General features: G+C 40.6%; 1 protein-coding gene across 1 annotated transcript in view; it reads right to left on the bottom strand.

Moving 5' to 3' along the window:
• The window catches only part of LOC311137425 (rho family-interacting cell polarization regulator 1-like), a 135,546-nt gene extending 120,998 nt beyond the window's left edge, over positions 1–14,548 (bottom strand). Inside the window, exon 1 of the mRNA XM_084171917.1 lies at positions 14,489–14,548. The gene's annotated coding sequence lies outside the window, so the exon portion shown is untranslated. The remainder of the gene's footprint in view (positions 1–14,488) is intronic.
• Positions 14,549–14,645: the final 97 nt, after the last annotated feature.

Genomic DNA, 14,645 nt, shown 5'->3' with positions numbered 1-14,645 from the left:
ACGAGTTGAGTTTTTAACAAAAAGTTATATTTTGGTTTCATCTGACCATATGACATTCTCCCAATCCTCTTCTGGATCATCCAAATGCACTCTAGCAAACTTCAGACGGGCCTGGACATGTACTGGCTTAAGCAGGGGGACACGTCTGGCACTGCAGGATTTGAGTCCCTGGCGGCGTAGTGTGTTACTGATGGTAGGCTTTGTTACTTTGGTCCCAGCTCTCTGCAGGTCATTCACTAGGTCCCCCCGTGTGGTTCTGGGATTTTTGCTCACCGTTCTTGTGATCATTTTGACCCCACGGGGTGAGATCTTGCGTGGAGCTCCAGATCGAGGGAGATTATCAGTGGTCTTGTATGTCTTCCATTTCCTAATAATTGCTCCCACAGTTGATTTCTTCAAACCAAGCTGCTTACCTATTGCAGATTCAGTCTTCCCAGCCTGGTGCAGGTCTACAATTTTGTTTCTGGTGTCCTTTGACAGCTCTTTGGTCTTGGCCATAGTGGAGTTTGGAGTGTGACTGTTTGAGGTTGTGAACAGGTGTCTTTTATACTGATAACAAGTTCAAACAGGTGCCATTAATACAGGTAACGAGTGGAGGACAGAGGAGCCTCTTAAAGAAGAAGTTACAGGTCTGTGAGAGCCAGAAATCTTACTTGTTTGTAGGTGACCAAATACTTATTTTCCACCATAATTTGCAAATAAATTCATAAAAAATCCTACAATGTGATTTTCAGGAAAGAATTTTCTCAATTTGTCTGTCATAGTTGACGTGTACCTATGATGAAAATTACAGGCCTCTCTCATCTTTTTAAGTGGGAGAACTTGCACAATTGGTGGCTGACTAAATACTTTTTTTCCCCACTGTACACTAAAAAGCAAGGCTGTTGAAAAGTCATTTTGCCATTCCATACCCTAGATTTTTGCTGAAATGATGCCATTGGCTATACCACCAAGATTTTGAAAAAAACAAACCAGCAAGATTTTTCTTACCTCTTCAGAAGAGTTGCAGACTCCTTGATGCTCTGTGGAACTTCCTGAGTAATAGATCACTCCATTCTTCCCGAAATCTTCTTGTAAGATCCCACACAAATGCCAGTTGTATTAGTTGAGCTTTCCTCAGGTGTAGCATGCTTCTTCTGTGCTGACTGAACACGTTTGTCAAAGTAGAAAATTAGTTCTCGCATTTAGCTGTGGACACCCCACTCATGAGCCCTATGATTTCATTTGGAATAATGTGTGACATGTCTGTGGCATTGTGCGGTATTGTGCTAAACACCTTGGCAAGTTCCTTGTCTTTTTGGAGAGTATATTCCATAATTGACAGAAAAAGTCCACTGCCCTCCTCCCGTCTTGACTCTATCGTGTCCAATGTCCCCCTCAGTGGTTACTGGTTTGAAACAGGAACTCAATGATGTCCACAATCGCGACGAACACATGCGATTTCTTGCCAGCTGTCCATCACCAATGTTCCCATAGCACTTCAAACTAGTTTTTCTTTCCACAGTGCAGTGCATTTCAAATGCTCTTTGCTTGATGCGTGCCTAGCGAATCCTTCGGTATTATCAATAGAAGTCTTCCAGTTAGAATAGCCAGCTTGGGTGAAGGCCTTGTCTGCATTAGCATTGGACCCAACAGAACTCTCGACATGGAAAACAAAATGCAGTAACCGAGCATTCCAGCTACTCTCTTCCTATGAACCAGTTGACATTAAATTAATGTTTTTGAACAGAAACCCGGCGGCTAGGGTAGGATTCTAGGCTAACCTGGGTTGGCTCCTCTGTTCCAAGATCGTCAGGAACAGTCGGAGGTGGAGTGGGCTGTGGAGCCATTATCCTGGCGGCGCTTGTGGAAGGGTGGGTAGGCTCTGCAGGCAGAGCTAGCTGAAGCTCAGCAGCATCATTGCTGCTGGGCTTGGTGGCAGCCTCTGTGGTTTGATGCTGCTGCTGCTGCTGCTAGTCGCTCTCCTTCTCCTTTGGCTTTGTTTGGGTACTTTGGCAAAGACAATTTCTGATATCCATCGTGGCAGTGGCAGATTAGCTGGTTCGAGCTAGCTAAATAGGTCAAGGCTAATAACACGTTGCTCTTCACAGCTCGCTAAGAAGCTAACTAAACTGTGTAGTGGTGGGGCGTGAGGCAGAGTTGAGTGAAGCAGCTTCAACAGTAAACTTGACCCCACCCTTATAAATCAAAATAAAATATTACAGGTGGAGGCGTATCACGTTATTCACTTAGCCTACCACAGAGATGAGAAGCGTTTTTTCCCACTTTTTATGGAAACCCAAAGGAGTCATACCTAACCACCCCAGTGGCTTTCCATAGCCCACCTACACACACCGCAGCATGCTCTGTCCATTGTGCTGACCAGTGGTGTAAAGTACTTAAGTAAAAATACTTTAAAGTACTACTTAAGTAGTTTTTGGGGGTATCTGTACTTTACTATTTATATTTATGACAACTTTTACTTTTACTTCACTACATTCCTAAAGAAAATAACGTACTTTTTACTCCATACATTTTCCCTGAGGCCCAAAAGTACTCATTACATTTTGAATGCTTAGCAGGACAGGAAAATGGTCAAAGCACACACTTATCAAGCGAACATCCATGGTCATCCCTACTGCCTCTGATCTGGCGGACTCACTAAACACACATGTTTCGTTTGTAAATGATGTCTGAGTCTTGGAGTGTGCCCCTGGCTATCCATAAATTACAAAAACAAGAAAATGGTGCAGTCTAGTTTGATTAGTATAAGACATTTGAAATTATTTATACTTGTACTTTTACTTTTGATACTTAAGCACATTTTAGTAATTACATTTACTATTGATACTTAAGTATATTTAAAATCAAATAATTTTAGACTTTTACTCAAGTAGTGTTTTACTGGGTGACTTTCACTTTTACTTGAGACATTTTCTATTAAGGTATCTTTACTTTTACTCAAGTATGACAATTGGGTAGTTTTTCCGCCACTGGTGCTGACACAGCACAGCGGAGATACAGATTTTGCGCCAACCTATTACTCAATTATTTGAACCTTTTTGCTATTTTTATATAGGGTCATAAAACTACAACTGAGGGGGCACAAGTATTAACTGAGGGGGCTAAGCCAGCTAGTTAGCTTTGGCTAACCCAGAATCTGTCAGACAGAGTTTAATCTCCTGTTTTTAGCTCTGCTTGTTGGCTAACTAGCCACCATGTCATTGGCCATAAAGAGTGAACAGATTAATCAGATGTGTGTACGTATGTTGTTTTTGTGTGTGTGTGTGTATGTATATTTTTTGTGTGTGTCTTTTTATTTACAGGGGCATAACCAAGGGGGGGGGGGGGGGGGGGGGGGATATAGGCCAGCCAAGAAAATAAAATACCCTTCAAGTGGAAAGGAGAGGTTCAACATGGGCCAGCATCCCTGTGGAACGCTTTTGACACCTTGTAGAGTCCATGCCCCAATGAATTGAGGCTGTTCTGAACTCAATTTTGACAGTTCATTCGTAACCTTAGGATACACTCCACACTTGCATGTCTTAGCCTAGTGGAGACCAATATCTATATTGTGCTATTAAGCTATACAAAACAAAGGTTGTTTATGTGTATGGCTGCATTTCAGATACATTTTTGTACATTTGAATGTTGCAGTAATAGGGCCTAGACCTAGCGTTTGTGCAAGCTAGAGAGAATATTATTTTGACAGCAGGCCTGATTCCAATGATTCATCTGCCCCCGCATGGAAAGAAAGAGAACTGCTACTTTTCAAGGAATCACAAGGCTCATTTGAATTTCCTGATGCAACAGGAAAATTATCCACAACAAAAGAGTGATCAAGTTAAGATCCGACATCTGTAATACTCACTTACAGTTTTTTTTAAATCGCTTTGATGCTATTTTCACAAGCATGTGGTGAATTTTTTAACTCTTATTATTTAACTCCAAACTGGTAACACTTGTAACGCAGTCTTATATTCAAAATATTTTATTGTGCATTCATTTTGTTTGGAGACATATTTCACCACACAACCATTGATTGAAAATATACATTTATTGTGAAATACCATGAGAACATTGATTTAATCATCAAAACAAAACATAATTGTATCTTCTCAATTTAGTTGTTTTAACAACCAGTTAATCCAATTGCAAATAAATGCTTCAGAATTTCCCTTTGAATGTAGTACAGTACTGTAAATTACAGGATAATTACAACATAAGTTTACTGTAATCAAATGTAACACATGAAATGAAACAAATGAAATGAATGAAAGAAACATTATATGTTTAGCAGGCACTAGTTTGCATCAAGCTTGTATTGAGCATTTGGCCATAGGTTCTCATCTAAATGTTTCCCCCACATTGTCCAGGCACTTGAATAATGAGCAGTCATATTTATTGTAATCATGTATTATATTTTACAGTATTGTATTGTAATTATGTATTGTAGTGGTCCTGTGTGGCTCAGTTGGTAAGAGCATGGCCAGGGGCGGACTTTGGAGGCCCCAGGCAGAGGCCAGTCTGAGCCCCCCACACCTCCTCCACACATTCTTTTAATGGGCTTTATAGTAAATACATGTAATTTAACTGTAAACATGTATTACCTTTTAATGTGCCATGAACACAATCAGTCATGATGTTTTCATCTGATTGTCAAACAAATCGCTTCAAAAAGTAGGTTACCTTAGACCATTCATCTAAAATAATTCCAGCATCCAAACAGTGCACTGTGCATTCACCAACTTTCCTTCAATTGGCAAGTGGCTGAAACTATCTCACCGGAGAAAGCATCCGAGCGAGCGAAACAGCGCCTCTCTGTCTTATTATATGTAGCCCATGTATCTGATGCTGTCTGGCCAAAAATAGTAGGACATGCCATGCTCTTTTTGGCGAGACAGCATCAGATCCAAGTTTCAAGTTTCAAGTTGTATTAGTCGGTTGTACGGGATACACATGGTATACACCGTCCAATGAAGTGCTTACTTGCAGGTTCTTTCTCGACAATGTAACAACAATAAGAAATAATAAAATATAAGAATATGAACATAAAGTAAATGGCTCAGTAGAATAGAATAAACATTTCAGCATTAGTATAATACAGGAAGGCACAATTTATAGTCCAATATTTACAGGTGGGGATTGGGGGCAAGTGTTTAAATTGTGCAGTATTTAGCAATCATAATAAGAGTCTGGTAGCAGCAGTGATCTGTGTGTAGCATTAATGTACAGTGGGGAAAAAAAGTATTTAGTCAGCCACCAATTGTGCAAGTTCTCCCACTTAAAAAGATGAGAGAGGCCTGTAATTTTCATCATAGGTACACGTCAACTATGACAGACAAAATGAGGAAAAAAAATCCAGAAAATCACATTGTAGGATTTTTAATGAATTTATTTGCAAATTATGGTGGAAAATAAGTATTTGGTCAATAACAAAAGTTTCTCAATACTTTGTTATATACTCTTTGTTGGCAATGACACAGGTCAAACGTTTTCTGTAAGTCTTCACAAGGTTTTCACACACTGTTGCTGGTATTTTGGCCCATTCCTCCATGCAGATCTCCTCTAGAGCAATGATGTTTTGGAGCTGTCGCTGGGCAACACGGACTTTCAACTCCCTCCAAAGATTTTCTATGGGATTGAGATCTGGAGACTGGCTAGGCCACTCCAGGACCTTGAAATGCTTCTTACGAAGCCACTCCTTCGTTGCCCGAGCGCTGTGTTTGGGATCATTGTCATGCTGAAAGACCCAGCCACGTTTCATCTTCAATGCCCTTGCTGATGGAAGGAGGTTTTCACTCAAAATCTCACGATACATGGCCCCATTCATTCTTTCCTTTACACGGATCAGTCGTCCTGGTCCCTTTGCAGAAAAACAGCCCCAAAGCATGATGTTTCCACCCCCATGCTTCACAGTAGGTATGGTGTTCTTTGGATGCAACTCAGCATTCTTTGTCCTCCAAACACGACGAGTTGAGTTTTTACCAAAAAGTTATATTTTGGTTTCATCTGACCATATGACATTCTCCCAATCCTCTTCTGGATCATCCAAATGCACTCTAGCAAACTTCAGACGGGCCTGGACATGTACTGGCTTAAGCAGGGGGACACGTCTGGCACTGCAGGATTTGAGTCCCTGGCGGCGTAGTGTGTTACTGATGGTAGGCTTTGTTACTTTGGTCCCAGCTCTCTGCAGGTCATTCACTAGGTCCCCCCGTGTGGTTCTGGGATTTTTGCTCACCGTTCTTGTGATCATTTTGACCCCATGGGGTGAGATCTTACGTGGAGCCCCAGATCGAGGGAGATTATCAGTGGTCTTGTATGTCTTCCATTTCCTAATAATTGCTCCCACAGTTGATTTCTTCAAACCAAGTTGCTTACCTATTGCAGATTCAGTCTTCCCAGCCTGGTGCAGGTCTACAATTTTGTTTCTGGTGTCCTTTGACAGCTCTTTGGTCTTGGCCATAGTGGAGTTTGGAGTGTGACTGTTTGAGGTTGTGGACAGGTGTCTTTTATACTGATTTCAAGTTCAAACAGGTGCCATTAATACAGGTAACGAGTGGAGGACAGAGGAGCCTCTTAAAGAAGAAGTTACAGGTATGTGAGAGCCAGAAATCTTGCTTGTTTGTAGGTGACCAAATACTTATTTTCCACCATAATTTGCAAATAAATTCATAAAAAATCCTACAATGTGATTTTTTGGATTTTTTTTCCTCAATTTGTCTGTCATAGTTGACGTATACCTATGATGAAAATTACAGGCCTCTCTCATCTTTTTAAGTGGGAGAACTTGCACAATTGGTGGCTGACTAAATACTTTTTTTCCCCACTGTATATGTGTGTGGATGTCCTGGATGGGTGGGAGCACGGTCCCGATGGTGCAGCGATAGTATTTGGAGAGGACACGGGGTGGCATGCCAAATATCTTCAGGCGCCTTAGGAAGTAGAGACGCTGTTGCACCCTCTTGACAAGAGCGATGGTGTTGCTGGTCCATCTCAAGTCCTCGGTGATGTGGACGTCGAGGAACTTAAAACTGCTGACTCTCTCTACTGCAGTCCCATTGATGTGGATCAGGGCAAGTTCTCTCCTCTGCTTCCTGAAGTCAACAATCAACTCCTTTGTATTGCTGACGTTGAGGGTGAGGTTGTTATCCTGACACCACAATGCCAGTTTACTTACCTCCTCCCTATAGGCTGACTCGTCGTTGTTGGTTATCAGGCCTACAACTCTGGTGTCATCAGTAAATTTGATGATGGAGTTGGTGTCGTGCAAATCCATGCAGTAGTGGTTGAACAGGGAGTACAGCAGAGGGCTGAGGACACACACCTGGGGGGGGCCTGTGTTAAGAGTCAGTGTGGAGGAGGTGTTGTTGCCAATCCCAGTTTTTCAGAAGTTATCTATCTGGATTGCGCCTTACGGATAGGATTAAATGCATAGAAATAGAATGAATAGACCAGACAAATCATTGACTTCAATGGGGACTCTCGTTCTTTTAATTTTATATGTATGCATTTAATCCTATCCGATAGCTGAAATACGGATAGATAACTTTGGAAAAACTGGGCCCTGGGTTGTGGATTCGATTCCCACTGTGGTCACATACGAAAATGTATGGACTCACTTTGGATCAGTGAAGGCTCTTCAGAGGAGGAAGGGTACGACCATCCTCCTCAGTGAATTTCAGAAATGTTTTAATAGTGAAACATTAAAAAAGTTATCCTTTTTAGATGAAACTATACTAAATATATTCACGTCACCAAATAATTGATTAAAACACACTGTTTTGCAATGAAGGTCTACAGTAGCCTCAGCAGCACTCTGTAGGGTAGCACCATGGTGTAACCAGAGGACAGCTAGCTTCTGTCCTCCTCTGGGTACATTGACTTCAATCCAAAACTTAGGAGGCTCATGGTTCTCACCCCCTTCCATAGACTTACACAGTAATTATGACAACTTCCAGAGGACGTCCTCCACCTATCAGAGCTCTTGCAGCATGAACTAACATGTTGTCCACCCAATCAAAGGATCAGAGAATGAATCTAGTACTGAAAGCATAAGCTACAGCTAACTAGTACTGCAGTGCATAAAATGTGGTGAATAGTTGACTCAAAGAGAGAGAAAGACAACAGTTTTGAACAAATTAATTTCTTCCTAAATTAATGAGATGCAAGAGAGAGAGAGAGAGAGAGCTAGCTATATTTCGTAGTACAGTATATATTTTTTTGACTTTCATTTTCACTTACAGCTAGCTAGTTTAGCCTACTCAAACACCCAGCTCAAACAGAGAGGAAGGGGAAGGGGAGGTAGCTGGCTATGGCTACCCAACACTGGAACTCTTCCAAGTCAAGGTAAGCTTTTGATTGTATTAATTTACTGCCACCGGGGCCCACCGGTGTAAACTGCTTGCTGCTGACTGTACTGCATGATTGATGATTGTAGTGGGTTTACTAACGCGTTAGTTTTAGTAGCTACAGTTGAAGTCGGAAGTTTACATACACTTAGGTTGGAGTCATTAAAACTTGTTTTTCAACCACTCCACAAATTTCTTGTTAACAAACTATAGTTTTGGCAAGTCGGTTAGGAGATCTACTTTGTACATGACACAAGTAATTTTTCCAACAATTGTTTACAGACAGATTATTTCACTTATAATTCACTATATCACAATTCCAGTGGGTCAGAAGTTTACATACACTAAGTTGACTGTGCCTTTAAACAGCTTGGCAAATTCCAGAAAATGATGTCATGGCTTTAGAAGCTTCTGATAGGCTAATTGACATCATTTGAGTCAATTGGAGGTGTACCTGTGGATGTATTTCAAGGCCTACCTTCAAACTCAGTGCCTCTTTGCTTGACATCATGGGAAAATCAAAAGAAATCAGCCAAGTCTGGTTCATCCTTGGGAGCAATTTCTAAACGCTTGAAGGTACCACGTTCATCTGTACAAACAATAGTATGGAAGTATAAACACCATGGGACCACGTAGCCGTCATACCGCTCAAGAAGGAGACGCATTCTGTCTCCTAGAGATGAATGTACTTGGTGCGAAAAGTGCAAATCAATCCCAGAACAACAGCAAAGGACCTTGTGAAGATGCTGGAGGAAACAGGTACAAAAGTATCTCTATCCACAGTAAAACGAGTCCTATATCGACATAACCTGAAAGGCCGCTCAGCAAGGAAGAAGCCACTGCTCCAAAACCACCATAAAAAAGCCAGACTACGGTTTGCAACTGCACATGGGGACAAAGATCGTACCTTTTGGAGAAATGTCCTCTGGTCTGAGAAACAAAAATATAACTGTTGGGCCATAAAGACCATCGTTATGTTTGGAGGAAAAAGGTGGACGCTTGCAAGCCGAAGAACACCCTGTGGGGTGCTTTGCTGCAGGAAGGACTGGTACACTTCACAAAATAGATGGCATCATGAGGAAGGAAAATTATGTGGATGTATTGAAGCAACATCTCAAGACATCAGTCAGGAAGTTAAAGCTTGGTCGCAAATGGGTCTTCCAAATGGACAATGACCCCAAGCATACTTCCAAAGTTGTGGCAAATGGCTTAAGGACAACAAAGTCAAGGTATTGGAGTGGCCATCACAAAGCCCTGACCTCAATCCTACAGAAAATGTGTGGGAAGAACTGAAAAAGCGTGTGCGAGCAAGGAGGCCTACAAACCTGACTCAGTTACACCAGCTCTGTCAGGAGGAATGGGCCAAAATTCACCCAACTTATTGTGGGAAGCTTGTGAAAGGCTACCCGAAATGTTTGACCCAAGTTAAACTATTTAAAGGCAATGCTACCAAATACTAATTGAGTGTATGTAAACTTCTGACCCACTGGGAATGTGATGAAATAAATAAAAGCTGAAAGAAATCATTCTCTCTACTATTATTCTGACATTTCACATTCTTAGAATAAAGTGGTGATCCTAAATGTATTTGGCTAAGGTGTATGTAAGCTTCCGACTTCAACTGTATGTTGACTATGACGTGACAACGATGTAGGCTGTGTGTAGCGGTTAGCGGTCATGATATGAAGGCTTGGAAAGGTTTTTTTCGCCTGGTCACAGACAGCTGATGTGTTGTGCACTGAAGTCCACAAACGAAGGGAAAAGGTGAGAGGTAGAGAGTGCGTAGATGGATGCGAGAAGGAATTATATATACAACGAGCTGTTTGTATGTGGCTGCTATGAAAGTGAACTGTTTGCGTGTGATCAGGGGTGTATTCATTGCGCCGATTCTGTTGAAAAATATTTCTTAAACGGAAGCAAATGGAACAAAACAGAGATAAACATACCTGAATTTGTCCAATAGAAACTCTCGTTTGCAACTGTTGGACTAATGATTACACCCTAGATCAACTAGATGCAGGAAAGAATGTGCAACGCACTATTGAATGTTTCACTGTCTGTCACCTTGATCACTCAAACTTCTCTCGACCTGTGAACCTACGTTGTAAACTTTCATTCATAGGCTAGGTTGTAGCAACCTCATAATGGGTACAGGGAAAATTAGAGTATCATGTAGTAGCCTAAACCTATTGATGTTACATTGGTCAGCCTGCAGGCCCCTGGCCTGCCACAAGGAATTGCTAGAGCACGATGAGCCAAGTAAAGTCCCACCGTCCAAACCCGGACAGTGCTGGGCCAATTGTGCGCCATACTATGGGACTCCCAGCCAAGGCCAGTTGTGGCATAGCCTGGGAATGAACCCGGGTCTGTAGTAACGCCTCTAGCACTACAATGCAGTGCTTTAGACCGCTGCGCCACTCGGGAGGCCCATCCTCATTCATCTTAAACTGCACCAACCACCACTGCTTTGGATAAAGGTGTCTGCTATGTAAATGGCATATTTTAAGGTATAACAGTATGGTATTGGCCATTGCAATGTGAAAACCCCGTAGCCAAAAGTTCCCAGCAAATTAATTTTGGATACATGCTTACTGTATAAGAGATGTGTTTGTTACCTTCAGTACATTTCTCTTCCTGTCAATTTCAGATTTGATTTGTTTTTACTCTAAAGTCAAATCATAATAGTCATCATCATTATAGAATTGCAGTATATATCATGCTTTATATCTTTATACTTTACAAACATACATTTTCATTGTGTAGGTCTCAATATCTATAGTACACAAACCAGTTTAAAATGTATAGGTTTACCAAATGGTTTAGTGATTATCAATTAAGAGAAGTTGGATTAAGTAATAGTAAAATGTATTAACAAATGAGAAGACAATCATATCAAAAGTAATGTGAGCATTGCATTGTGAAAAGCAAGTACTCTATGAACATGTATTGCAATGTGAAACACGTATTTCTGATGAAACAATGATTACGTTTGGTGAAAAAGTGACTTTGTGTGATGTACTCAGTCAATTGAAAATGTGCTTCGAGTTTTGAGACCACTGCCTTTTTGATGATCTGTTTTGATTTTTGTACTAAGAGTTGTGAAAACTGACCACATACTTGTGAAAATTGCACCAAAGTGATTTTAAAAAAAACTGTAAGGTACAGTTTTCATGGATACAGTTTTCATGGATACAACATATATTCGCTTGGACACAGCACAGATTCCCTGAATGAAAGCAACTTTCTGAATGTTATTTTGTCCATGTGGGAGGCTGGAAGACAGGGTGTCACCCTTTCTCCTCCATGAAAGCCCACCTGATATTGAGAAACCCTCCCCAAAAGCTATCCGTTGTCCAGGCAACGAAAGTGCTTGTGGACAACAACGAAAGTCTGGGGAGGGGTGAGGTGGGCACTGTCAGTCCAGTTTCTTCCACTGGGACTCCAACGGGAATGTCCCAGGCTGGCTCAGAACCACCCAGTATCAATGAGCTAATGATTAAACAACAGGACTGTGGGACAGAAAAACAGTCCCATTTCTCAGTTACCACATAGTTAGTTAAAGGGAAGTTCCACTTAAAAACGATATTTTGGTATTTGTTTCAATAACAAAACGTAACATACTGTGACACTTTCTGTATTTTGACATTTCTATATCTTGAAAACTTGATTGCTGACATGCAAAACATTTTGGGACTGTATCAACAATGGACTAATGAAACAAATACCAAAAGATGGAAAGCCATAAGAAAAGTGTAGGCTACTGTGTTTAGGTTGTTTGATGTCTGAATAGCAAAGAATACCTTTCTATCTGGGATCTGGGTATCTGTTCAATGGTATTTTCGATTGTTGATATTTAGGCCTACCAATTAATTTTGGAAGAATACAACTAATAAATGCCCCATGAAATTGTTTTCCTAGCATAACCCTAAATATGGTTTAATTGTTTACAAACATCAAACAAACAATATAGAGTGACAGTCCTTGTATCTAGACGAGAGCACAACTGTCTGTGAATCCTCAGCTGTCAACCAACACCGAGGTATTGTATGGCACTAGACACAACACATGCATGGTGCGCTTAATTTTAGGAGCACATCACAAGCTAGGTTTCCATCCAATTGGTGACAGATCTTAATGCAAATATTCTAAAATCCACATAAAAACAATATGCGCATTTTCCCACCAGAGGTGTTTCCATCAAATTGATTTGTTACAGATAATAGGCTGTGCGTGATGACGTAGTGCACATAAAAATAACTTTTTCGGTTAAATTCCCATGTACCGAATGAAAAATACAAGTTAAATGGGTTTCCATCGCATTTCAACTCTACTGATGGTTTTGTCACAAGAAATGTTGCGTTATATAGCGAATATGCCCACTCCGGTCTTGAATGTGCCCACTCAGGTCTTAGCATGTGCGCTCTAGCCAACAGCTCGCACTCGCCGATACAGTGTGGGTATAGCCTACACCTACAGTGCCTTCAGAAAGTATCCATTCCCCTTGACTTACTCCACATTTTGTTGTGTTACAGCCTGAATTCAAAATGGGTTAAATATATTTTTTTCTCACCCATCTACTCTCAATACCCCATAATGACAAAGCGAAAACATGATTTGGGAAATTTTAGCAAATATATTGAAAATTAAATACAGAAATATCTCATTTACATAAGTATTCACATTTTAGTCATTTAGCAGACGCTCTTATCCAGAGCGACTTACAGTTAGTGAGTGCATACATTTTTCATACTGGCCCCCCATGGGAAACGAACCCGCAACCCTGGTGTTGCAAGCACCATGCTCTACCAACTGAGCTACAGGAGGCCTTTACACACCCCTGAGTCAATACTTTGTAGAAGCACCTTAGGCAGTGATTACAGCTGTGACTCTTTCTGGGTCTCTAAGGGCTTCGTGCAACATTTGCGCATTATTATTTTCAAAATTCGTCAAGCTTTGTCAAATTAGTTGTTGATCATTGTTAGACAACCATTTTCAACTCCCCAGTCGAATTTCAAGAAATAACCATAACATGATGCATCCACCACTATGCTTGAAAATAAGGAGAGTGGTACTCAGTAATGTGTTGTATTGGATTCAGGACAAAAAGTTATTTGTTTTGCCACATTTTTTGCAGTATTACTTTAGTGCCTTGTTGCAAACAGGATGTTTAGGAATATATATATATATATATGTATATTAGTTTTTTCCAGGCTTCCTTCTTTTCACTCTGCCAATTAGGTTAGTATTGTGGAGTAACTACAATGTTGTTGATCCATCCTCAATTTTCTCCTATCACAGCCATTAAACTCTGTAACTGTTTTAAAGTCACCACTGGCCTCATGGTGAAATCCCTGAGAGGTTTCCTTCCTTTCAGGCAACTGAGTTAGGGAGGACGCCTGTATCTCTGTAGTGAAATTTTGTGTAATTTATAACTTTGCCATGCTCAAAGGGATATTCAATGTATGCTTTTTTATTTTTACCAATTTACCAGTAGGTGCCCTTCTTTGCGAGGCATTGGAAAACCTCCCTGGTCTTTGTATATATATATATATATATATATTATTATTATTATTATTTTTTTTTTTTCGGGAACTGCGGTCCGTATTGACCCTGTTCTGGGTCGCTGAGTATGGAGGGCGTAGAGAATCATTGTACCATCTAAACCTCTGTGAAATCTCTTTTCCATAAACAAAAAGATATGTGTACTCCTAAGAGGAGGGGGATTGGTTAATACACATTTATATATATATATTTTATTTCCAGCTGTTTGAAGCTGATGTATAAAACCGAAATTAAAAGACGCAAAAACGAAACTTAAGAACGGGAAGCATAGAAATAGCACACATAGAACATATCTACTGCGTCTTAGACTTGCTTTCAATGAGAATAACAGATCTATAACGCACATTCGTATATGAAATTGGTCAGGTCGCCCAAAAAGTTACACATTGCAGCTTTAAACAAAATCCAATGACACAGGTGACATTTTTTGTTGATTTCACGTTGAATTCACGTTAGTTGACAACTCAACCATATGCAAATCAAAACTAGACATTGAACTGATGTCTGTGCCCATTGGGGTACTCGCATAAAAAGGTTGGAGGGAAACCTGGTTACAGATACTGATGAAACCAAAAAAAATATGACTGCCTTACCTTTATTATAGTCCGGAATGTAAGCAGAAGGACAATAACGAGGAGCACCAACACAGTAGAGACAAGATAAGGCTTTCAAGTTCAAACTCCCATGCAAGTGGTACAGCAGAACTCCCCTTGAATGTCCCACCTCTTTTGCGCTTTTGCTGAGCCATAA

Source organism: Coregonus lavaretus, assembly GCF_964263955.1.
Source record: "Coregonus lavaretus genome assembly, chromosome: 11".
NCBI lineage: Eukaryota > Metazoa > Chordata > Actinopteri > Salmoniformes > Salmonidae > Coregonus > Coregonus lavaretus.
Note: the sequence above shows the minus strand (reverse complement) of the source record. Positions and strands in the feature narration are given on the sequence as shown.